The sequence below is a fragment of the Haliotis asinina genome, chromosome 16 (assembly GCF_037392515.1).
Source record: "Haliotis asinina isolate JCU_RB_2024 chromosome 16, JCU_Hal_asi_v2, whole genome shotgun sequence".
Taxonomy (NCBI): Eukaryota; Metazoa; Mollusca; class Gastropoda; order Lepetellida; family Haliotidae; genus Haliotis; species Haliotis asinina.
Genome location: NC_090295.1, coordinates 30138396 through 30163170, shown reverse-complemented (window position 1 = coordinate 30163170; position 24775 = coordinate 30138396). Strand labels below are relative to the sequence as shown.

The following is a 24775-nucleotide window of genomic DNA, read 5'->3' as shown; positions in this document are numbered from 1 at the left end:
GTTTTAAATTCATTATTTGCATTTTGTTTTAATTTATTTGTTGTAGCATTCAGCAGAATCTATATGACAAAAAACACATTAGATCGCGTATGTGTGTGAAATAGGATCCACATTGGCAGTCTACACAATGTTTAAATGTCACAACCATGTTAGAAATTTACTGTAAGTATAAGCAGACCGTGTGTTCTTTTATTTTCAAAATTATACAAATATGACAATAAACTAATCAGGGTTATGAGACAAAATATAGAGACGTACATTGGCTTTGTTATTTGTCCGTCCTTATAGTTTTTTACCATTTCTACCACCGGCAGATTATTAACCTTCAAAGTGTTTCATTTGTTTTCATAATACATTTGTAATGAAGTTAAAATGACTTCACTTTAGTGGATGTGTCTATAATTAACTGTCATTTGCGCATATGGACTGCGCAGCAGAGGTTACGAACTAGTCACGAATTCTGGGATACCATCCGGGTACTAATGGGAGAAAAATAATAACAAAAGTTTCCACCAGTCCACGGAAATTGCTCCGCATCAGTGCCCCTTTAACCATGCGAGTCCAAAGTTCCGTTTTTTATCTTTAATAAGGGGGTAGTAATACCGTATCGTGAGAGACTATTTTCATGGCAAAATACAACACAGTATGACACGGACTATAAACCACCAACAACTAAACATTATTTCTAAAGGGTATTGTGTAAAATTATTTCACAATCAACATAACCCAGCCCGACAGCTGTCCACATTACCACACAACAGCGCGGGAACGTGCCAATGCATAACCCAGCCCGACAGCTGTCGACATCACCACACAATAGCGCGGGAACGTGCCCATGCAAGTCACGTGGCTGGCCTATGACATGCCCGTCACGTGGTGTCTAGCGAACATTCCATAGTACAGACAGTCGCCATTTTGGAGTTTGCACGCGACAGCATTTCGATCAACAGGTGAGTGTTGCAATATTTTTCATATAGTATGCCGGATATTAGAGAATCAGGGCACTGGAATGAAAATCAGCAAGGGGTGTTACTTCCCATCGCGAATTTTAACAACGAATGAAATTATTTATGGATATTCAGCAAAGAATTGTTAACAGTAGTTTCAACTAGTACGCTCTGAGGAGCGCGGGTTATTTTCTTTGGAGTTTTGTTCAATTTGTATGAGTTCGTTTGTTACAATCAAAATAATATATATTCAGAGACTAAGCATTAGTCTCTTACTGAGTATGCAGTCGTGCTCACGTTGCCTATAATATGATGCTATGTACAACTGTAGCTGTAATGAGTTATTTTCAAACCACTTTTTGAAATTGGTAATCAGTTTAATTCTAACTCATGTAAACAATAAAATAATTGTCGGAAAGATATCATTCACATGTTTGATCATCAATACTTAAAGGCGAATTTCAGACAGTTACAATTCAAATTGACGACAGGGGCGCCACAATGCGATCCGAAACTATATACGTGTATGGCCTCCTTGAGCGTTGACAACAGCGTTGTATCGTCTGTACATGGAGTGGATGAGATAGTTGAAGGCCATAGGAACTTGCGCCCAGACTCGGTAATACGATTGAGGTGCTGCAGTTGTCAGCCTTGGTCGCACATCACTGAACCTCCTCAGTATTTCGTCCTTGAACTGTTCTATAGTTCAACTGCAGTCTTGACTGAGGGCAGGCCATTGAAAGGTTTGCGACCAAAATGTGGCACAACGACGGGTCTCAGCGCTTGATGAATGTAACGGACAGATGTTACACCATTTCTTCTACCAAAAGCAATATTCTGGAACACCATAGGGCTTAGTTTATGATTGAGAGCAATAACACCCACACTATTATTCACGGACCTCCCCACTAGTCTCTTTCCAGAACACAATCATCTGCAAAATGCTCCCCGCGTGGTCACCACATAAAACTGCCACATAAGACTGCCGTCAGCCATCGAGACGCAATAACATCTTTCGTCGGATGAGACTACAGTCTGCCACTTCAGGTAACGCCAATTCCGACAATGCGTGGCCCACTGGAGACGAGCACGAGGATGTCGAACAGTGAGGATCAGACCCTGGTATGGCCTATGACATCTGACGTTTCTCTCCCTCAAAAGCTTCCGCACTGGGTCTTATCTGATTGGTCTCTGGTGACTGCTAAAGGTTGTCTCTGCAGTTTCCGTAGCCCCATCGAAACGATTTTGCAGGTGATGGTGCACAATCTCACGATTTTGCCTGAACGTTGTCACAGGTCTTCCAAAGCACGTGTGATTCCAACCGTTTGCACTCGTTGCTGCATGCGGTATATTGTTCGAACAAATGCCAGCATTCAGTGTTCCCAAAGCTTGGTCCAAGTGTTCCCATGATACTCGCTGCATGTCGCTACTATTGAGCTACTATTGAGCAGTGAATGATTCGGTGCTGAAAACAAATTTTCCTGAACAATGGCTGTGAGCCATGTCTAGCTAACATTTAACAAGTGAAAAAATAGTAAGTTAAGATGAAACATGTCTGGCAAAATTATTGGTAGGGTGACGTTTCGTTTGCGGTTCAGTATAGTTAGGTTAGTCTCATTTATCCTATGTCGACGGTTAACTCAATATCCGACACATTATGTGAAAAATATTAGAACATTTTTCTCGGGGTCTAAATGCTGACGAGTGCTATATCGATAAACGTTGCTAAGCTCGGCAGCCATCTTGCCTGTCCCGAGCCACGTCGGGAAAACGTCTCTCGCCGTTGTTAGGTTGAGCGGCTATCTTGTTTGTCTTACCAACGCCGGGAAAACGCCTCTTGTCGTTGTTAGGTTAGGCAGCTATCTTGCCTGGACCTTGCCACTCAAATCAAATCAGCAGTAAAAAAAAGGAGGAAAAAAGAATGAACACACACACCTACGTATATACATAAACACGTATATCAAGTATTAAATATAATCCTTGATATCAATTCGTAATTCGTACACGTGACAAGTTTTAACAATATATGCTAAGAGTATTTTACAAACTCACCCTTTAGAAATAAAGTGGATTATATGAGTGTGTTGATATCTGCAAAACACTTTATTGTTCATCTTTTAGGAGGTCTTTGTTCTGGGTGAGGAGGTTTGAATGATTTGTTGTCTGCCCCGTCCGATGATCGTCTTTGCTGATGCAATGGGGTAAACTTCCGAATCTTGGTTCGAATCTCTTTTTTCATTCTGTGATAATTGGCGAATTCTGCTTACACCAGACAGAATTCTTCGCTCTTCTGACCCAGAGCGATGTGGAAACGTGATCGTTAATCGTGTTCAACCTGGCTTTGGCTAGAACCCTGATATCGTCGTTCATCATCACATTCCGCTGCAGTCAGTGTGATATGAATTTAAGAGCTACTCCCACAAGTCCCAAAATGTCTATCACGACGATGATGGGGGCGACCTCTGTGGTCGATAATAAGCCAACCCCATGCTGTTTGCTGCGAGCGCAGTGTCCACGCCATCGATAGCACTGGCAGCTAGCTCTGTGATACTTTTTATGTAACCCGAGCCGGATGTCCCGTTCTCGTTCCAACTGATGCTGGGTCTCTCTGATATGTCGCAAACGAAAACCGTTCATGGTTTCTAGCATCTAGCACCCAGAGTCGGATACAATCCTCTTTTGAAAGAAAAATATATGTACATGTACTTGCGTTTAGGAAACAGTACATGTATTTAATAGGTTTTCTGTCGATATTTGACGAATATACCTTAAGCTGCTAAAGTACATATGCTCGGGTAAAAAAACCGTCTGGAGTAGAATGTGAGAAGTAAAATGTACCATGAGGGGACTGGTTGTGGGGACTTTTCCTGGTTGTATAAATAACCGTCACAACATTTATGTTGATGGCGATCATACCAGCGTGTGCTTAACCAAATACTGAAGTTGTACGTCGTCTGTAGGGGACTATCCTAGAAAGATATGTCCCCTTTTGTAGAAGCTTAAAACTCCCCAATAGTACCCCATTATTGTTTAGTTCGCCAGCATTGCCAACACCAACTATGACGAGAAACGTGTAGGCAAGCATGATATTCATGCTCCAGTTCAAATGAGATTCGATTATCACTTTTCGTCGTTGGTACACAGGCATTGTTTTGTAAGTGCAATCCGTATGAGGCGTTTTCTATACCAGGTTCATCGAATCCCTCTGTGTCCCTTATATCGGTGAACGCGATGGTGACGCTTAGACTAGGGTTTAAAATGTCAGGTAGTGGTCTTTCTTTTCAGTGAAAACCGAGCGTGATGTTGAGAATCCAGACTGTGGTTTCTATGTCGGCCAGGTCGAACAGCTTGCCACTGGATACTGCCATTCATCCTCGTTGTTGCGGATGCGCTTGTACTGCGTGTTGCTGACCACTCCTGCCTCCAGATCCGCCAGGGACTTCGATACATTTGTTTTTTTATGTAATTTTATACAAATTTTATAAAATTACATTTTATACAAATGTTTTTGAGTTGCATGGTGTACAGTTTGCTGTCGATTCCGGGCTTGTCGAATCCGCGTATGTCCCGAGATGAGAGGTCACTAGGTTGGCGCATTTTCTCAATCACATGGATGTTCCTTGAAGATTGAGTCATAGTTTATGTGCAGTGTGACGCGGAGGTATTATATACTAACAGGATATTGCATAATATCTAAAACTGAAAGGTGAAATTCCGTGATGTTGACTCGTGTGAATTTCTTGTACTGCCACGAAGAAAACTCTTCTGTTCCAGCATTGATGCGCTTTTCCATTTTAACCGGCACAGCTCCCATGATCAGCAGTGTGGAAGGTCGTTCGCCTTGAACGTTGTCCGTCACGCTCAGCTCAGTAACGGCACAGTTCGTGATAGACGTCGAGGCTCCATAATTTTGAACCCGTGGCGGTGTCTTGGAGTTATATTTCAGCCCGAAAGTTCTCTCCAAGCTTGACAGAGTCTGATGTGTTTTCCCCAGTCATTAACGTCAGTGTTCCATTGAACTCGTTTAGTTTGAGGATATCTCCGATAGGTTTAAAAATTTCGGCGTTCAACTTACAAACGCCGGACAAATCTTGGCGAGTTCCATGAATACCCTGTTGTTACCTAGATATAGAGTGATATCCGACTATCATGGGTAGTAGGTGAGATCGCAGAGAATGACATTGACATACATCTGAAACCAGCATTAGGGGGACCGTATGCAAAAACCAGCATTAGGGGAACCACGTGTATATTCTGTTACAAAATAACTTTTATTGACTTTATTGGTGTATTTTTACCCGAAATCATCTTAATAAACTTTAAGAAAAAGATGATGCAAAAAACACATAACATAAAAGATATACATGTTTTTCGGTCTCCTTAATTCTCATATATACAGAACCAGCATTAGGGAGACCGGAATATATATCTGGAACCAGCATTAGGGAGACCGTATGTAAAAACAAGCATTAGGGAGACCAGATTTTATATATGTTTAAAAACAAGCGTTAGGGGCACCAAATGGTATATATACACACATTTAAAAACATGCATTAGGGGGACGAGATGATATATAGTAGTATATCTAAAAATAGCATTAGGGAGACCAAGTGTATATTCTGTTATAAAACAACTTTTACTGACTTTAATGATTTATTGTAACTCTAAATGATCTCAACAAAAACAATGATGTGAAAAAAAAATCATAAAGCATATACGTGTTTTTCGGTCTCCTTAATTCTCATATATACAGAACCAGCATTAGGGAGACCGGAATATATATCTGGAACCAGCATTAGGGAGACCGTATGTAAAAACAAGTATTAGGGTGACCAAATAGTATGTATATATACACATTTTTTAAAAAGGTCTGTTGGCACGAGACGGTATATATAATAATTAAAAAAAACATTAGGGGGACCAGATGGTATATATATATTTAAAAACCAACATTTGGGGGTCCAAACAGTAAACATATTTAAAACCCAGCGCTTGGGGGACCAGATGGTAGATTTTTTTGTAATACCCAGCACTAGGGGCACCAGAGAGTAAATTTTATTGAAAACCAGCATTTGGGGGACAGAGGGTAGATACCCTTTTAAACCCCAGTATTAGGATGACCACATGGTATATATATTTTTTAAAAAACAATATAAGGGAGTGCAGATGGTAGATATATTTAAAAACCTGCATTAGGGAGACCAGATGGTATGTATGTTTAAAGACCAGCATTAGGGGAACCAGATGATACAATTACAAACTGATTACCACGGCCGGACAATTCAATCGAGATAGCGTTTTATAACGGCGACCTTAAAGTTAGTGAAGGTACATGGACAACGCTTAAGTTGACATAACCGAAGTTGTCATTTGACAAGAGCCACCAGACAAGCGGCAGATACGTGATTGGCGACATGTGAAATTCACCCACAAGAGCAGGTTATAATTTCACGGTAATGACAGTCGGATTGGTGCTCGCAGACGAGTAGGTAAACGCTTGGCGCCTGACTGCGTTCATCAAGCCTGACCATTTGGAGCCTAAAACACAATGGTGTGGAGTGAGCTCTGCGCGATCTAAAACAAGATTGAATGCTCGAAGATATATGTATAAAGTTTTGTGCCGAGCTGTGTTGCCATTAAGGTTATCCAGCAACAGCCATGTAGCATTGTCTAACAAAATGATCACGCAAAGTCTCATACAGCAAGGCTAACAGACGACTTTCTGCATAAGGCTATTGTTATGTTGCCGTGGCCAGCATGTTCTCCCGACGTGAATCCGACAGAATACTAATGGGACTATCTGGATCGACGAATCAGAAAACCATCATGATCACATGCACCTGTCAACGCTTAGCAATGTTCCCTTCAGGAATGGCAATGGACCAGGTGTAACGTCCTGCGTCCTGCTGCGTCATCATTGGGTCGACGTGGTTTGGGGTGTATTTGAGCCACACTCACGACTGATTCAACATTCGATGACATTTGTTACAAGGAACAGATGCCTACCGATGTGAAGATATACTGAGTACTAATCATTTAATAATGAGCTGTATTGGCTCAGTTGTATACAACATATGTAACAATTTTGTACATTGTTTTTTCGTTCACTATGAAAGTGCTTGTCTTACTGGTTCAACATTGTTTGTGTTTGTTACAACAAGTATTGAGCGGTCCCAGCGTCAGAACACCATTGCCTGTTTTGGTAAGGGGAACAAACATGATATGAGAACCAGGTACCACTATATATGACAGTATATTAATACGAGGTTTGAATAAGTCCGTGTTACTGCCCTGAGTTAGCGTTGTTTGTGAACTGCAAACATCGAAGTGTAGGCTACTGATCCGAAGTACTCTTCAAGCATCCTGTATATCCCCATGTATGATGGAGTCCGTGTATCGGGCATGGTTCTATGATTACGTGTCCTCCATTCCTTTGGTACGTGTACCAGTTGGGGCATACCAAGTATTCCAACCTTATCTGTTGGAAGCTCTGGGTCTTTGATGTCCAATTATATATCCAGCAGCGTGTTGATGTGACAAGAACGTGATTTCCAGATGTGACGTAGGCAGTCATCCTTTCTTAAATATCCGTAGACACACGCAAACGTGCCTGATGTTGTTGTGTATCAAATCAAGGTGTCGTTGTAAAGTATGAAACACTTGTAGTACAATATGCCATATCCAGACATCCTGGTGGCTTTCTGATGCGGCATAGGTTGATGACGTCATAGTGTTATGACATTGTAATAAATGAGTCCGGGGGTACCCCGACGGTCGACTAAACTGTAGCTTAACGTATCAAAAGCGATAACTGGACCAAAACTGCATACATCAGCTAAAACATTTGTCAGTAAGACCTTGCGGTGGGAACGTGAGTGTGGCTAAAATCTGATTCAGAACACGAAAACATAGTCTTAATATCTTCAGCTCCAGTTTGTGAGAGCACAGTTATACATTACCCATTTGTCTAGACAGGCTACGTTTCTCTAGTATTCGGCAGTGAATCTGAAACTTGAGTTTGACTCATTCAAGTATTTTATGAATGTTCCTAGGCGTTTTTTCCCTTCTGTCAAGAGTAATCGCGCGACAGCTTGAAGATCATTCGCATATTTACAGCATATATAAAAGGAAGTGACGCACACGGCAGCAAATTGCAAAGTATGTTTCAAGGCTGTAAAATAATATTTTTAATATTTTGTTACGTTATTGTTACCCTTTATCCAAATGAATCGAAGTTTCAGATTCTTTGGTTAAAAAACATGTTAATAGTGTTACTAATGTGAATGAAATTTCTTGATAATTTTTGGTAAAGAAACTATTTCGATTCTTTACTTGTCTTAGTAAACGTTTAACAGTGTCATTTGCTTGTACTGTGTGCTACAGAAACGAAAATGGCAATACCGCGATAGTAGAGAGTTGCTTCAGCTTTAATCGGTATTGCCGCAGTCATGTTGAATGAATTGTGATTATGTGGAACATTGTTTGACAGAAATGAAGATTAAACATCAGTCAATTGAAAATATGTATATAATGTCAAATGTCAGTAGTCCTTCCCGATGGCGACATTAACTACCGCGATAATAGAGTCCCATGATATTTTTGGGTGCAAATAGAGAAACAATGTCTTTTAGCGGCATTTAGAAGTTGTTATATATGACCAAGATCTTTCGTGGATAAATCTTTTTTAATAATTTTTGACACACAACGGTTTGGGGTTATTTCAGACACCTTCATCAGGTGAGCTCATGTATATAGAAATATAGAAGCGGCCAACAGAGCGATTGTTCGGAAGAAGACCCACAGGGATGTTGGCAACATGAAGTTGAAAACGGATTCGAGGTTCTAATCCCGAATTTGATTTTTTTGGGTTAACATTTGGGATTCGAATCCCCAATCTGGTTTATTTGTTCACATTCCGGATTCGAGTCCTGAATTTGAATTTTCTGTTTAGAATCGGATTCGGGCTGGGCATTTGGGGGGGGGGGGGTCTTCTTCTTAAATGTAGCTTTATAGTCTGGGTATGGAATCAGAAGTGTCACAGATTCGTCGAGTGCTACCTTGGCAGCTACCTCGGCCATTGTGTTCCCAGAAATGCCCACGTGGCTTCATACCGAAACATAAGTCTCATTAACCTATTCAGACATTGGCCTACTTTTCAGCCGATCCGAATTGTCTCGTGTGAAAATGAAAATTGACACCACAAACAGCTCTGGTTAAACCGAATTCCAATTCCTTGTTTCATAGGGAAATGGTATTTACAAGAGAGTTTTAATTTTAAACTTCAATAATACCGTCTTTCTATACTTTATGTCGAGGTGTTGGCAGCATACCTTAACTATGGAATCACAAACTGCCCCTGTTTGATGAGATCGTAAAATGATTCACAATGCACCTGGCTCACTGGTTAAAACTGTTATGTGTTCTTTATGCTTATTTAGTGTAGTTCTGTGACGCACAATGAGGTTAGTGTAATATTACTAAGTTATCTAGCGGTAGAGCCTCGTTTTGAGATTCCCACGATTCCCAGGTTTCCGTTTGTCAGAGCAGGCTGAACGACAGAGCACGCTGTAGGATTGGAAGGATTAGAAGGAGCTTAGTGTTGCAATAGACTTATCAAATCATACTGATTAATATGTATGCATCCAGTTAAATGACAGAGTCTAAACATTCTGGATTGGTTATCACACTAAGTTGCACAAAAAGACGGAACCAGTTAAACAGGAAACGAGACTTCTGTAATCGATGGTTTGACATGGTAACTAACAAAATACGATGACGCATTGGCCAGTAGCAAGTTCATTATATACTGAGTACACATGAAAACGCACCACTTGAAAAAAAGGTCAATACTTTAGTTCAAATGAACTTCAATATAATTTTTATACAACAACAACACTACAGTGACGTCACCCGACATGCCAGGTGCATGAAATGCGAGAATTTCATGTTAACTGTAACGCTAGGCAATTTTTCGCAAAAACGCAACATTTTGCACGCACACCATGGGAAAAATGAATTTCACTCTGAATTTGTGCACATATTGTCTTAAATTTAAAAGCATGTGAATCCGAATAAAATTTCACTTCTTCACTGACACCTGTGAAACGCTGACACGATGCCGCGACTTACAGCCCCTGAACGGGAACGTGGCATAGTCATGCTTCAAAATAGCGCCAGCACCAGGGAAATTGCCAGACGACTACACTGCGCACACACAACGATCACAAAACTCCATCAAAGGTTTCTGCAAACGGGGAGCACTCGGGACCGTCCTCGAGCGGGTTAACAACGTGTGACAACGGCACGTCAGGACCGTCAGATCGTACGGGATCATATCCGAGACTGAACACTACCAGCGACAAGACCGGCTGCTCAAGTCCAAGGACAACGTGGATTCATTCACCCAAACACCGTACGGAACTGTCTAAGAGCAGTAGGCCTTCGTGCACGACGTCCTTATTTCGGCTCCATATTGACGGATCGTCACCGAAACCAGCGTCTACAGTGGGCAAACAGCCACCAGAATTGGCGACTACGACAATGGCACAGTGTCATCTTTTCTGACGAGTCACGATTTTGCTTAAGGAACGCAGATGGCCGTATACATGTTTGGCGGAGACGTGGTGAACGTATAACGCCGACTGAGTCGTTCAGACGGACGGACCGTTGGGGTAGTGGCAGCGTTATGGTGTGGGGTAAATAAGCTATCGTCACAGAACCAATCTCCATATCTGCAAAGGAAGGGTGAACCATGTCGTGCCGTTCTTCAACCAACACCACGATGTTCACACGTTCCAACAGGACAACGCTAGGGCACACACTGCAAGGGTGCCCATGCAGTACCTTGCACAGCAGAACATCCCGCTCTGGCACCCGACCTCGCCCCTATCGAGCACTTATGGGATGAAATTGGACGACGTCTTTCAAGTCGACGCCAGATGGACAACATCCGAGAACTTGAGTTTGCCCTTGTTCAGGAGTGGAGTGCTATCCCTCAGAACACTATCCAGAGACTGATCAACTCCATGCGACGACGATGCACCGCATGTGTCAATACAAATGGCGGTCACACCCGTTATTGACTTTCTTCTTTGACCCCTACACCAGTTAAACCTCTCTCGCGCATTAACGTTATCGTGAATGATATTGAATGATGTTCACATGTCTTCTTAAATCATTCATTATCTCGAATGCATCCTAAGTATATACTTCACATATGAATCCGTGGAGCTATTCCACATTTCGTGAGTGGTGCGTTTTCATCTGGACTGAGTATATAACTCCATAATTTCTATTAAAAGTGGACGTTTACAAGATAAGTTTTTAATTGCCTGGACGCAAGAAAGAGAGTCAGAAAAGATTATATGTTGCTTATATTTAGGATGCCTTTGAATATATTCAAGAGCCGTTAGTATTGCGTTTGTTTCTGCTGTGATCAGGTAGAAGTTGACATCCATAACATTTTGTCGTATATTAGAATACCGACTTCTAAATGCCTCTCAAGAACCTCATCAAACAATAAAGAAGAGGTTGACATCGATAACATTTTGTCGTATATGTTATCAGGTATTCTAGAAGATACTGTTCTGGGTCCAATGACAGTGGCACAAGCTATTGTGTCACCACCCTGGGACCCATCTGTAAATATGCATGTATGTATTATATTTATGTCTTAATTGAACAAATTCTTGTTTATATTGTAATTCATTAGTATATGATTTTTAAAACTTTGTCAGTGTTAGGTCAACTTGTGGCCTAACCAATTGCCAAGGAGAAGAAAAAGCGCTGGAGGAAATTTAGTGAATCGTTTGAACTCCATCGCGGTTTTGGCACCCGTGGCGAGCCACCTCCTCGTGGTGGGTGCTGGGTCACGCTAAGAGCTCGCCGACACCCCCGTAGTGGACCCGGGGGGATATTTGGTCCACCAACCCGTTTGCCGTGGGTTGCGGCCTGTGTCGGCGGAGGAGGGGATCCTGGTGGTTGAGGGCAATAGGGGCCTGCAATCGTGTTCCTGTTGCTCAATACACCACTTTGGCCCTGACTCCGCCTAGACGGGTGGTCGAATAGGCCCGGTTCGACCAATCGGCTGGTCACGCCAAGCCCTGTGCTACATTTGTTTACTGTTGAGAGAAAATTACGAAATTATAACATGTCTAAAGACTTGGCGAATGTTTTGATCTTAATGTTTGTTTTTGCCTAGAGTCGTATGCCAGAAGGCGGTGGCTCATGGGCCAATCTGGTGGAACTATTAATCTTTTAATTTTTCTGCTGGAGTATATCATCCGGGTATCCTTGGTGCTGCAAGCTGGAGATCCGCTTGTTTAGCATTGTCCTTGTGATACTCCGTGGTGGGTGGGGAGCTCGGATGATGAAATCTAAACCCTAAATATGGCTTATGAAATCCCCACAAAAAAAACCAAACGTCCTCTTGAAAATGATGTTGATGATAATGACCTTCGACCGTCCAGATCAATTGAGTTTTGGCCACGCTTTCTTGTGATCGAATCTGCTGATAAAACGCCTCTAAAATTGAACCCGTTCGCAGTTGCCAAAGGTATTCAAGGTATTGCCGGGGAAGTTAAGAACATTAAACGGCTACGTTCAGGTGCACTGCAGGTTGAGTGTGGGAAACGGCAGCAGTCAGTCCATTTGATGAGCATAGAATCGTTTGTTGGAATTCCTGTTACCGTATCTGCTCATAAGACGAGCAAAGGAATCATCAGAGACCGTGATCGGTTGGTTTCTGACATGCCAGAATTTGACATCATGACTGAAATGAAAGATCAAGGTGTGCTCGACGTCAAACGCTTTTCAGTCCGCAAAAACAATGAAAGTGTTCCAACCAATACTTATCTGTTCTCCTTTTCATCTCCGACAGCTCCAAAATCATTGAGGGCTGGTTACTGCAACATCAAGGTTGACGTGTACATTCCGAACCCGCTCAGGTGTTTTAAATGTCAGAAGTACGGCCATGGTGTAAATACTTGTACATTGTCCGTTGTGTGTGCCCACTGTGGTGAGAAGACACACACAACGGAAGATTGTACCAGTGATTTTAAAAAATGCACCAACTGCTCAGGCGACCATTCCTCATTTTCTAAACAATGTCCTGTTTGGAAAGAACAAATGGAAATAAATAGAATCAAATTCACTCAAAATATCTCTTTTTCTGAGGCCAAAAATATAGTAAAAAGATCTGATCTTCCAGAAAGCTATGCTGCAGTAGCAAAAACAACATTGGAGTCACGCTCTAAAATAACAAAATCATCCACAGGCTGCCAAACTATCTTGACTTGGGTAAATTGCGATTCTCCACAGCTTTTGTACCCTGCTATATCATCACAGACTGAGGAACCACTCCCTAGTAGCTCAAAGTCGTCTTCTGATCACAAATCATCATCATCTCAGTCACATTCAAGATCTCAATCAACATCTGATAGTCAACAAACGGTGAAAAGTAAACCAAAGCCAAAGCCTGATGCTTTAAAAGAACACAGTAGCAGAGCTACTAAGGGATCACAAAATAAACTTCAATTGTACAGTAAATATGGGTCTCTTGAAGATATGGACGTTTCTGAAAACGTCCATTCTAGGGCACATAGCTTGTCGCCCTCCAAAAGAGTGCGGGGTAGATCCCCAATAAATCCCCCCCCCCCCCAAAAAAAAAGATAGTTTATTCCAATAATATTGTACAGTGGAACTGCAGAGGATTGAGGACTAATTTACATGAATTACAGCTATTAGTCCAAGATTTCACGCCTTCAGCGTTATGTCTCCAAGAGACATATTTAAAACAAACAGATACATTTGACCTTCGTCATTTTAATGCATATCATTCTTTTTCACCTCCGGGTGATAAAACCACTGGCGGATCATCCATTCTAGTCAAACAAAACGTTATTCAAAGCCCTGTTTCACTTAATACTAATATGCAGGGTGTTGCAGTGAGAATTACTTTACATGTAGCGTTTACGCTATGCTCTCTTTATATTTCACCATCTTCGGCTTTTGCCAAAACCGATCTTCAAGCTCTATATGATCAGCTCCCGAAACCCTGTATTATAATGGGAGATTTAAATGGGCACAACCCACTCTGGGGTAGTGTAAATACAAACACTAGAGGTAAATTGTTGGAGGACAATGACTTATGTATTTATAATGATGGTTCCAACACATATTTACACCCTGGTACAGGGACTTATTCTGCTCTCGACTTGTCAGTCACAAATTCCGAACTATTAAATGATTTCGAATGGTCAGTCCACAATGACCTGTGTGGAAGTGACCATTTTCCTACTATATTAAAAGCCGTAACTCCATCTGATGTTCCTCCATCATCAAGGCGGAATTTTGAAAAGGCTAACTGGGCTTTATATGAAACACTGTGTGCTGAAAAACCTAAACCCGAACGTTTTATTGACGTTCCTGATGCTATTAAATCTTTTTCTGATGAATTGAATTCCATAGCTGATGCGTGTATACCAAATTCCTCTGTAGTTCCACACATAAGAAAACCATGGTTCAACGATGAGTGCAAACAAGCTAGGAAGGCAAGGAAGAAAGCTGAACATTATTTCCGTCGTCATCCTATGGTGCATAATTTAAATAAATTTAAGATTTTAAATGCTAAAGCACGGCATACTTTTAAACAAAACAAACGCGAATCTTGGCAAAATTATGTGTCCAAAATAAATTCTCGGACACCCATGTCCAAGGTGTGGAACATGGTCCAGAAAATCAATGGTAAAGGTACTAAATCTACTGTCCAGGGATGAGAATGGAAATTTTCATTTACAGCTGAAAACTAGTCGGAGGTTTGGGGGCAACCGGCCCCCAGCCAGGTCCAGGGCGGAGCCTGGTCGGGGGCCCAGGGGGGCAAAGCTCCCCGGAAGCTCCTGGGATTTTGGCATTTTACACACTAAATATGGCTTCTAAAATCAATATTAACACTGTATATATATTTAGACGTTTCAGAAAAATGACCCTGGGGATGTAAAAAACCGCGGATTTCCACGGATCCGCGGAAATTTCTCGTCCCTGACTGTCCATCATCTTAAACATGGAGATCAATTGCTTACTAATAAATCAGATATTGCTAATAAACTAGGTGAAACCCTTGCTAAACACTCTTCCTCTTCAAATTATGTACCAAAATTCCAGCAATATCAAACACAACAAGAAAAGAAAACTATTAATTTCAATTCTGATAATGGGGAAGATTATAATGAAACGTTTTCTATTCATGAACTTCATACTGCACTTGATCAAGCTCATGATACTGCTACAGGAGCTGATAACATACATTATCAACTCCTGAAGCACTTACCGGAATCCTGCCTAGAAACTCTTCTCAATATTTTTGATGATATTTGGACATCGGGTAACTTTCCTCCGTCATGGCGTGACGCCATAGTAGTACCAATACCTAAACCTGGACGTGATCATACGGATCCGTCCAATTATCGACCTATTTCACTAGCAAACTAGCTGTGTTTGCAAGACCATGGAACGCATGATAAACAATCGACTAGTTTGGTACTTGGAAACAAATAACCTTATAACTGATATACAGTGTGGTTTCCGTAAAAACAGAAGTACTGTCGATCACTTAGTGCGTTTAGAATCATTTGTTAAAAATGCACTAATTAATAAACAACATGCTGTGTCTATCTTTTTTGATCTAGAAAAAGCATATGACACAACCTGGAAATATGGTATTTTAAGAGACCTACATGACTACAGCTTGCGAGGTCGTTTACCTCAATTTATAGCAAATTTCTTAAAGGACAGACAGTTTGAAGTTCGAGTGGGTTCTACCCTGTCTGATCATTACAATCAGGATCAGGGTGTTCCACAAGGCAGTATTTTGTCTGTCACACTTTTTAGCATAAAGATAAACAGTTTATCAAAAGTTTTAAACGATTCAATTGATGGATCGTTATTTGTGGATGATTTTAATATTTCTTGTCGTGGGAAAAATATGCATACTATTGAACGACAACTGCAGTTGTGTTTAAACAAAATAAATAAATGGTGTCTTAAAAACGGCTTTAAATTTTCTAAATCCAAAACTAACTGTATACATTTTTGCAGAAAATATAAACCACATAAGGACCCTGAACTATCTCTAGATGGCACTCCCGTCAAAGTTGTAAAGGAGGCCAAGCTCTTGGGCCTAATCTTTGACTCCCATTTAACATTTCTGCCTTAAAACTAAATGCTTGAAGGCTCTTGACTTGTTGAAAGTTGTTTCCAACACAAAGTGGGGAGGGGATCAAGCAACCCTCTTACACCTGTATCGATCACTCATACGTTCGAAACTCGACTATGGTTCCATCGTATATGGTGGAGCCTGCAACAGCAATCTTAAACTTCTTGATTCTGTCCACCATCAAGGCTTAATACTCAACGTCGTATAAAATTGTCTTTACAATACACTACTAAATTATATTCTGATGAATCTAACCCTGCCTATAACTGTGTGTTCATTCCCCTTTATGAGGATTTGTATAACAAAAAGTCTTCTCTTGTTCCACCTCTTGGGCACAGAATTAAACCATTTATTTCTTCTGCCGGTATTGAGCTGGAAAGTATATCGCCTTCCCGTCTTCTTTCTTCTCCTCCTTGGCAGTTGGTTAGGCCACAAGTTGACCTAACATTAACATTTTTTAAAAAATCAGAAACAAATGACTTACAATATAAACAAGAATATCATCAATTAAAGCATAAATATAGCAATTACAAACCTTTATTTACAGATGGGTCCAAGGACGGTGGCGCAGTGGCTTGTGCCACTGTCATTGGATCCAGAACAATATCTTCTAGATTACCAGATAATAGTTCTATTTTTACAGCTGAAGCTAACGCCATATTAACAGCTCTCAAATATATTCAAAGACACCCGAAACGTAAACAATATATAATCTATTCCGATTCTCTTTCTTGCCTTCAGGCTATTAAAAATATTTCTTGCAAACATCCACTTTTAATAGAAATTATTGAATTGTATAATGATCTTGCTACTGGCCAATACGACATCGTCTTTTGTTGGTTACCCAGCCATGTAGGCATTTCTGGTAACACACTGGCTGACCTTGCTGCTAAAGCAGCACTCAACAAATCTGTGACACCACTTCTTATTCCTTATAGTGATTGCAAAGCCACCATTAGATCTTATATCCGTGATCTGATGCAAAAGAAGTGGGACACCCAAGTGGGTATCAATAAATTACATGAGACAAAACCTTACATTGGTTATACCCACTTGGGTTGTCAGTCCAGATTTGAAGAGGTTATTTTGCGACGATGTCGTGTTGGCCACACTAGATACACTCATGCGTACCTGTTAAAAGGTGAAGATCCTCCATTTTGTATCCCTTGTGATGAGAGAGTCACGGTCAAGCATATTCTGCTTGACTGTGTTGAATTCTCCATCACAAGGGATAAGTATTTTACAGTTAAAACAATTAAGGATCTTTTTACCAGCGTTAATTCTCATTTAATTATAGGTTTTGTAAAAGAAATTGATTTTTTGGTTGAATTTTGAATAATATGTTTCTGTAAATAGATGTATTTTAATGACTGGTAGTTTGAATTAGTAACTTGAATTGTTGGTGGCTGTACCCTCAAAGGGGGTTGAAGTATTGTAAAATTATTGTCCTCCTGAGAGGGTACGTAAGTCCACAAACATACAAAGTAAATTCTAAATTTCCACGTTTTTAATGGTAGTATAAGTGTATTTTTATTGTATGGCTAGATTTCCGAAATTGCTGACGGCTGAGGGGATGATGTAAATCCAGCTAGGGTCCATGCAGGTAGCAAAAGTACTGTAAGTCCCCATGGTCCCTAGTATGGTGATCTACCTTCAGTTGTTGGCAATCTATAGCCCGGTTTTATATTGTATTGTCCTCTATAGATAAATTGTTTTAGGCATAGCTACTAGTTTTACATTCATTTCTGTGATGTTCTAGTTGTTTTACTGTCCTTCGTCGACTAATTGTTATAATACTCATATATTCCATTTTAATGTTCCGTTCCCGTCACGATATGGCTGAAATATTGCCGATGTGACATTAAATTTTAACTCACTCACTCACTCACTCTTCCAAGAAGATGTGAAAAAAAAGAGTTTTGTATTTACCAGGATGGTGACGTTTTGCTACAGTGATATCTACATTCAACATAATACATGTTTGATGTAAACATGGAAAAGAATCATGGACATGTTTGGAGATCATTTCAATTTTCTTTCTGACAACAAAATGACACCTTGAGTTACATTTCTACCAGCCATGTAGCAATTGCATCTGCTTATGTGGCACCTCTTGAATCCAGCTCAATCCGAACTCAACAAAGCCGTGTCCACCCAAACTGAAGTGCTGAGAGTAAGGAGGTAAGGTTTGTTTTTTTTGGGGGGTTTTCAGTAGACATATCTTCAACCTTGAGTCCCATGGTCCAATCATTGGTATTGTTGCCAGACGGAACCTTGGGATTGGGGTTACCATGATCATGGTGCGAGACCACATCAGGGACACCTCCTCAGTGACAACAGCAGTAAACTATGAACTACTGTCACTCTGCAAGATAGGTGGTGCACCAATGAACAAGAAGATGTCGACAAACTGACACACTACTTCGTGGTGGTCAACGGTCTCAGCACACAGAACTTGAGATGCTCTTGACAATGCATAATCCATTTGAATTTGCCTTCACACATGGATTGCATGCCAATCAAATTGATTTGAGCATGTGAACTTAGAGATGATGGGGAGAATAACAACTTCCGCGTAGTTGTCCTTTTTCGTTTTCTGCTGGCATTGGATGCAGGAAGACTTGAATAACCTACGGGATTCAGGAGTGATGTTGGCATACTTCTTGGTACCTTCTTTTATCATATTGTCTCTATCGCTCTGTCCTGTTGCAATACAGTCCCTCTGGATGATGCGAAAGACGTCGTCAATGTAGACGAAATACACAGATCTTCATGTTCTTCTTTCTTCCCAAGCAACTTCTTCACACCACCGCATTGAAATTGCATACTTCTTGAGCAGATAACACCCATGGTAGGACTTCTTTGTTTATGATTCAGATTCCAGTAATTAATCTATGGTCTTTTGATATTTATGTTTTAGGGAATCAATACTCGCTTCTTGATGTCACATAGGCGGTGTCTTTAACGCAATTCTCCTTTGTGAGGTGCGGATGTTATGTACTGTTTCTGAATGAACAAAGCCCATAGTTGGCTTCGTAGAATGGATAAACGTCTTACAATCACACCCCATAATCAGTAAGGAGGAGTGTTTAATACAATTACCAGAATTACAGAACAAACAAGCTTTGCTTAATTGACCTTATCTTGTTTTTAATGCATTTTTGCCCTCAGATTTGTCTATTTCAAATTCTCACATGAGCAGTAAGAAGGAATGCGTCATACACATAATTACCAGAATTAGAAAAAAAACAGATTTCCTCCTCGCAGAATTCCTCTTTAAAGTGTGTTTCAAATTATTGACTGTGTTGGTCTTTCTTCGTTCTTCAACGAGAGCTCATGCATGCAAGCAAAGGTGGGGCGCGTCATGTGTTTTTGACTATCTCCGGAGGACGGCAACGCCGAGGATAGATACGTTTAAAGGGTGAAGGTGCAAAGAGTACAGTTGCGTAACCTGAAGTCCCGATTTCCAAATGTGTAAAAGAAAGGCATACTAAGGGTTACAATACCGAATACCCCATGCACGTGCCGAATCTGTAAAAGAAAAATCCCGAATTTGGAAAAAGAAATAAAGATCGGGATTCGAATCAAAATCGATTCAATTCAAATTCTGAAACCTGAAAGTTACCAAAACTCTGAGGTTAAAATATCAACTACTCTTTTAAGAAAAATTGGCTGCTCAACTTGTAACTGTTACAGATCTACAGTTTCAGCATCCATGTACATCACCTTTTTATGAATTGGCGCACTGATGTTTGTTTCCAGAATGTCGGGAAACATAAATTTAGCAGAGATAAGTTTGAAAAACTTGTTAAGAATATGAAATAGGGTAGTCGCTGTTAATTTTAGTAGTTCGCTTCCTATACGACCTTGTCCTGTAGCATTAGTTGTAGTTCAGCATCGGGATTTTCACCTTCGTCTCATCAACGATAATTCCATTCAGGGTAATATGTTCAACGTCATCATAGAAAATGTTACTTGATACAATTAGCAGAAACAACACATTTTCGGTTTGCTTTTTCATATATTTGATAGTGATATGATCTATGATATAGGATATTTATATAACGCACATATCCACGCACCAGTACATGCTCAAGGCGCTGGTATTTTCCTCTCGATCACTGGATGTCAATCCCAACAGCACATCGTATATAACTCTTGATGCCACTTGGTGCACCGTGTTTATTGAGGCTCTCTCATCCTGACGAGGTACCCATTCACAGCTGGGTGGACTGGGGCACATGGTCACAGTACTTTGCCCAAGTTCACTGCACCTTGCTGTACCTGCAACTAGGTGTTTGCACGTATTTTTGTGGCCACAATCTGGTCATATACCAATGAATTCGTGGGATCTTTTACGTGCACAGTGTCGTGTACTGTACATTAGGGGTTGTGACAACACTGAAAGAGTCTGCACACAATGTTGACTCCAAGGCTTTTACAGCCGGTCACAGGTGGGCTCGATCCTGACAACTCAACCTCGCTGGATCACTAGCCTAGCGCTTTAGCCAGCTCGCCCAATGCGCCCCCAGTTCGCCCACTGCGCGCGTCTTGACTAGACGCCACCATTGTAGTACCGTTTGGAATATTTATTATTTTAATTATTTTCAATCCACAATGTCTTCTGACTTTTCTGACTGATGATATTACTTTGTTCCTGCATATTTTAAATTTGTCTCAGTTTGCAAGTCTATTTCGATTTTTTAATAAATTAAGGAATGATATTTCGACTTTTTTTCAACAACAGAACGAATAACATGTAACCACAGCGAATATTTTTTCGTGAGGGTGACAGTCCTATTCTGTATATTATTATCGAGAATATCTTTAATTTTACTAGTAAACTCTTCAGTGAGTGTACTAATATCTTCAGATGAAAACAAATTGTCGGCGTCTATGCCATTAATATCGTGATTTATGCCATCTTCATTCGTCAGAGTAATGTTGTATTGGCACCTTAAAGGTGTGGTTTTAGGGACCCATTTCTATGGTATTAACAAATACTGTGTAATGATCTACACTATGGTTCTATAGAACGTACACCTGAAAGTCTTGCGTTGTCTGTATGCAATATGAACACCAGATCGAGCAAAGGTACAGAACAGGAGGTAGTGCTTGTAGGCTCTGTAATTTAGTTCAAGCCGTACATAATTTGTCCATGTTCGATCTTTTGACTGGTTTTAAATAGAACATCTGGAGCGAAATCCCCAGTAACTACTGTAAACATGTCAAGGTCAACTGCACTACCTATTACTCATCAATTAAGTTCCAATAGTAGACACGTTTGTCATGACAACAAAAAATTACCAATTAAGTTTTTGCAGGTTCAATGGGCATCCATGTCTCCCAAATCGGCAAGTTGGAAATGCCTCATCAGTTTAGCGCATAACTGTGTTTTTAACATGAACCGCAACGCCTCCAGCACGTGTTCTTCTGTCTTTTCGAAATGGTAACTGGAAACCAGGGATCTGAAATTTCTCACTTCGAATGTCTTCTCATAGCCACGTTTCAGTCAAACAGAATACATCAGATGACATAATTTCTGCACTTAAAATGCCTAATTTGTCCATAACACGACGAACCATTAAATTTGTGATGTTCAAGCCTTAATGATATTTAGGTCCAGGATAAGGATAAATATCTCCACACAAGAGGGGTAGGAAAACAGAAAAATTATGAAATCACTCTCACTCACTCATCAACTTACTTCATCTAAGCCTGTGGTATTTTAACATGAAGCATTAATGAATTGCGGCCAGTGCACAAATACTGTTTTACGTCTGTTTCAAACTTCACCATAAGGGTCAAGTTCAATTTATAATCCATAAATACATTTAGCAAAGTTCAGACCATGTTTGTTGGGATCACGCGCTGTGTAAATTGAAAGGCACGACTATATGTAACATAAGCAGACTGCACGTACGTGTACTCTTTACTCTAGGGGGTTTACTACCATTAGTTTGACATCTCATTTATAAATAAGAGATCCCACTTCAAACGTCTGTCAAAAAGCTACTAAATCCATGTATTTTGTATTATGCAGAAGACGAATGTTAGATTTCTCAATACAATGTGAACTAAATATCTTTGATTCAATGGTGAAACCAATCTGGTTGTACAGTTGTGAAATTTGGGGATATGAAATGAGCATTTGGGAGAAATTAAAAATGTACAAAAATGCTTTATGAGAAAATTACTATCTGTAAATAAAGGTACCCCATTGTATATGTCTTTTGGTGAATAACTTGTGTCAACTTTCTGGTGATGTTAAAACTCTAGTGATGTTAAACGTTTTGCCTAAACCATTTACAAACAATTTATTTCAGATATCGTTAATCTGTTCTATTGTATATATTATCCATTATGAAGGTTTTCGCAGCTGAAGTTGAAACTTTTGACAATATTGGTTTAAGTTATGTATGACTTTACAGTTTCCCATTGCATTTTCCTGCTCATTTCATTATAAATGCTACTCAAACACATTCTATTTATAAACACATAAATAATTTCTTGACATCATTATAAATGAAACCCCGTCAGTAAAGCTACTCATCTCGACATGTAGTTACCTTAAATCGACCTTTTTGACAACAGTGCTCAATTTTCTCCCGCGAACGAATTTTTCATCTCAGAGACGCGCATCCATGACGTAATGTGAGGTATATATATCTTTGTGGGTTGTTGTAGTATTCATTTACATTTCCGGGGATAGATGATCCTGTTTATAGGTTTATATGTTTGTCTAAATCTGCAGTCGTGACAATTGTTTTTAAATATGAGAGCTTTATTTTTCACAACCTACTGCCATTTAATCTTATACCTACGTTGCTTATTTTCCGATATATAACTTGTTTTCATAGACGATTCCGTCTAAAATCACTTGCTGTCACAATGGTTATATATCGTTTTGCAAAGTCCTTTTGGTCATGATTCAAAAAATATGTTTAAAACTGACTAAGTAGTTTTGATCTGCAAACCTGAAGAAATCAAACCATAATCAAATTGCTGTTGAGGATTGTTTACAAAGAGTTACAACATCGAAACTACTTTCTACTGGTAGCAAAATATGTATTTGTTGGTGAACAATAGGGTTTTGCATGACATTGCTTCTAACATAACAATTTCACCCTTGGAAGCGATGTGGGTGTCAATATAAAACTGCACTTAAAAATGTGGTCACTTCGATCACAATCTCGCTTCCGACAAAGAAGTCGTTATGTCACAAGTTGTGACAGGCTAAATTCTTTTGGTTATCAGTCATTTACTACAACTAGTAATACGTTTTGGGGTTTTGAACTCTATGAAAACAAATGCAAATATCATCCTCCATCTTGGAAGCGAGGTATGTGTCGAGCCACCCGATTAAATCCTGCAGGCTTCCACAACGATCGTATGGCAAGCCGTTTTCACTTTTATTAAGGTATTAAAGATATCTTGAATTGTTTTAAAGATATCTTAAACTGAATTGAAGATATCTTGAATTGAATTGAAGATATCTCGAATTGAGATAATTGTTGATATCTCCAATAAAATTAAAGATATCGCGAATTGAATTAAGGATATGTTGAATCATATTAATATCTTAAAAAGAATTAATGATATCTTGCATTGAATTAGATATCTTGAAATTAATTAAAAATATCTCAAGTAGAGAAAATATATTAAGGGATTACTGATATTTGAAATTGTTTTAAAGATATCTCGAATCGAATTGAAGATATCTTAAATTGCATTAGAGATATCTTGAAATGATTTAAAGATATCTTGAATAGATTCAATTTCAAGATATCTTCAAATACTTCCGGTTCGGAAAATGGCTGGTGACCATGCATGTACACCTCGCACATGCCGAGAGCCGAGAAGTGGTCCTGTACTGTCAAGACATGATCCTGCATCGCGGCCGAGAACACCGCTTTTGTACATCCAACCCAGATTCGTCGCTATATGGCCGAAATAATGCCAATGGGACGTAAAAAGTCACCACAACCCTCTTCAGATTCTCGTGGCCGACTACCCCTCGTATTTTCTCGTGACGTTCTAGAAATATTTCACGTGGGGTTTTGACTAAAACGTTGATATCGATGTACTCCCAGATATCATATTTTATGACCATGAATTAAGATAATAATAGGCCGGTAAACCGTTCAATTGTTGTGTCAACGGTAGCGAGGTGGCTTGATGACATGTTGTGCGCATGCGCCCAGTTTCTATAGTCCGTTTCTGTATGTGTTCAGCATTGGCGGCACACAATGCTAGCAAATATTCCCCGAAGTTAGATTTCAAAATCCAAGCAAACTTAAATTCACGATAAGCAATTCAATAGTAACTGTTATTACAGTCATGAAGTGCATTTCTCTGGACAGACTCACCGGGTGTTTACATTACAGTTTCACTGACCCGTGTGACAAATCACAGGGCAATGTTCTAAAGAGCTGTGGTTGTTAGACAATATTTGTATATTCATATTTGTACATTTAAATCAAAGCTGTTTAGACAATAAGAACCTGGGAATCCATTAGCTTTATCTCTAATATCAATATGTTTATACCTTTAACGGGAATCAGGTTAGATGTATACTAATCAACATACATATACAACGATCTTATGAAAATGTGCG

The 24775-nt window shown here is 39.9% G+C and overlaps 1 protein-coding gene across 8 annotated transcripts in view; it reads left to right on the top strand.

Annotated features, from left to right (window-relative positions):
* The first annotated feature begins 871 nt into the window (after window positions 1-871).
* Window positions 872-24775, top strand: part of LOC137268921 (myogenesis-regulating glycosidase-like) — a 92498-nt gene continuing 68594 nt past the window's right edge. Inside the window, exons 1-3 of one of the 8 annotated variants that reach the window (XR_010955049.1) lie at window positions 872-950; window positions 18282-18339; window positions 18876-19009. The gene's annotated coding sequence lies outside the window, so the exon portion shown is untranslated. Of the gene's footprint in view, window positions 951-1122; window positions 2199-18281; window positions 18340-18875; window positions 19010-24775 lie in introns of those variants that run through there. The other 7 variants (XR_010955050.1, XM_067803530.1, XM_067803531.1 and 4 more) reach the window with 7 other exon arrangements.